Source organism: Ailuropoda melanoleuca, unplaced genomic scaffold (assembly GCF_002007445.2).
Source record: "Ailuropoda melanoleuca isolate Jingjing unplaced genomic scaffold, ASM200744v2 unplaced-scaffold4279, whole genome shotgun sequence".
NCBI lineage: Eukaryota > Metazoa > Chordata > Mammalia > Carnivora > Ursidae > Ailuropoda > Ailuropoda melanoleuca.
The window spans coordinates 3,984-6,665 of record NW_023214714.1 but is presented as its reverse complement, the minus strand read 5'-3'; the positions used below and the strand labels follow the sequence as shown (position 1 = coordinate 6,665).

Here is a 2,682-nt window from a genome sequence, read left to right as displayed (position 1 = left end):
TTCAAAGAACTAGTGAAGGGTACTAGCCTAAAGGGAAAACTAGACTGGGAAGTCAGTAAATAGAGAACCATTTAGAAAGATCCTCTAAATAGATGATAAAATTAATTAATGTAACATGGTCTACACCTAGATTACATATCCTTCACTTCTGGGAAAATCATTCATCTCAAGGAGAACAGACATAACTATAGCTAAGAACTTGCCTGATTAGGTCTTGCTTATGTAAAAGCTATGTACTGTGGCTATAGGTTACTGAGATCCACCCTAAAATTTTTGATATGTAAAAATAAGAGACTAGTTACCACTACACTAATTGCCTCTAGTTATCACTAGTTGTCAAATATATTAGGACAAACACTTGGACTAACCTGGTTTCTTAAGAAAACTCAAAATCTGAGTTAACACATAACTACATTTCATTTTCTGAGTTGATCTGACTAGGACCCGTATCTTAATCCCAGGGCTGCTGAGGAACAGAAGAATGGATGTGGGAGTCACACAGGCTGACAGTCAAATCATGGCTCTGCTACTCATTAACTATGGAATCATAGGTCAATTAATCAACCTCCCTGAACCACAGCTGACTAATTAATAAAAAATAGGCCATAATAGCACGGCTACTTTGTGAAGCTATTGTAATGACTACGTAAGTAATAAATGTCCAGCACATAATATAGTCTCTAGCCCAGAGTAGAATTCTCCACAAAGGCTTTTCTCTGCATTCCCTCAGTCAACACATAATTTTTAAAAATCCATAAAATCCTACCTGCTGGACGTGTCTTCAGAACTCTCATCCACCACTAAAGAAAAAAACAAAATACATTTTAAATCAACAATAGAAAAATACAGATTAAAAGTATAAAACTGATGATTTGTTAAAAAGTATTCCTTTGGGACCACACCTGGAAACCACACTGGAGGGAATATTAACCATACCATTGGTAGGCAGTTAATGCATTAAGAAATCTTACTTTCTCCTCCACGTTTACCAAATCNCAGATAATGCATTAAGAAAACTTACTTTCTCCTCTACATTTACCAAATGCAAGAAAAGAATGGTATTTATCAAAATTTGGTACCTACAAGTGAATGTTTATAATGACCATAATTGGAACCAAACCCTATGAGACTGACAGAAAATGCTATCATCAGCAGAATCATTATCATAGACTGACAAAGTCAAACTTAAATAGCATGATTCTTCTGGACTTCCACGATTAGGAGCAGTTAAAAGAGACTGTATTTATTTTGCTGTAACACAACAAAACTTCTCCAGCACTTCAGCAGAGACTGTTAAGTTTACGATGAAACACCTCATCACAAAGTTTGGTCTGTAGCCACGGTACTTTCAGCATGGCAAAACACAGTAAACAGACTCTCTTGTGCCTTATTTCTAATTGAAAGGTAAGTGTGAAAGATGTTAGTGATTTTAGTGCGTCTGGTTTAATAAAGTATAACCTCTGGAGACTACCTACTTTCATTGCTAGAGAGTCTATCTGGACTCACCTCTTAGACGAGGATGGTACCAATGGTTAGTGCTAGGTAGTAGTACATAATGTCATTGTTCTCAGCCCTCCCCATTATGTGACACATGTCTACAGAAATCACACTTTCTCAGTCCATAAGGCACATGTCATCAGATCCTACACTGATGAACAAAACAAAACAAGGGACAAAGGCTAGCTTGAATCACTACATTCAATTACCCTGGAATTTTAATGTTTTAAACATCCAAGAAGATACCTACTGTATGATTGCAACTCTTTCACATTCTGGAAAAAGTAAAACTTTTTAAGTTAGGAATTAAGGGTTGCGGCAAAAAGAGGGATGAATAGGCACAGCCCAGAGGACTTTAAAGGCAGTGGAACTCTTCAATGTGATACCACATGTGTGCACTGGATGTACAACACCAAGACTGAGCCCTAATATAAATTATGGACTTTGGGGGACAAGGATGACTTAATGTAAATGTAACAATGTACCACTGTGGTACAGGATGTTGACAACAGGGGAGGCTAGACACGTATGGGTACGTGGGGTAAATGGAAACTCTCTGTACTTTCTGCTATGTTTTGCTATGAACTTGAAAATTCTCTAAAAAAGAAGGCCTATTTATTGTAGGGGGAAAAAAGTAGCCATTGAGCCTGCTACTACCATGTATTAAAGCAAGATACAGCCACCTTGAAAATCAAGATAAAGACCGAAGTAACAGAATATGGGTATTATCCACCAAACTGAACTATATGAAAATACATAAAGCAAATAATTTCAATTGCATACTTAGGCAAGAAAATAATTCACAGGGGCGCCCAGGTGGCACAGCGGTTAAGCGTCTGCCTTCAGCTCAGGGCGTGATCCTGGCGTTACGGGATCGAGCCCCACATCAGGCTCCTCTGCTATGAGCCTGCTTCTTCCTCTCCCACTCCCCCTGCTTGTGTTCCCTCTCTCGCTGGCTATCTCTATCTCTGTCGAATAAATAAATAAAATCTTAAAAAAAATAATTGACAAATAAAACTGAACATCTTATTTTATAATTATAAACAGGATTCACCACAATATGAATCAAAACTGCATTATCTATATACTTAAAAGTTTTTATTCTAACTCTAAATCAGAAATCATTGTTTAATCTGAGAATCATAATGAAAGTTTAATCAGATAAAAAAACAGATTATAATTACC

The 2,682-nt window shown here is 37.0% G+C and overlaps 1 long non-coding RNA gene across 1 annotated transcript in view; it reads right to left on the bottom strand.

The window, feature by feature from the left end:
• Positions 1-2,263, bottom strand: part of LOC117799100 — a 6,943-nt gene extending 4,680 nt beyond the window's left edge. The window contains exons 1-2 of the long non-coding RNA XR_004622939.1: positions 1,507-2,263; positions 767-800 (exon numbers count right to left, since the gene is read on the bottom strand). This is a non-coding gene — a long non-coding RNA (uncharacterized LOC117799100). The remainder of the gene's footprint in view (positions 1-766; positions 801-1,506) is intronic.
• Positions 2,264-2,682: the final 419 nt, after the last annotated feature.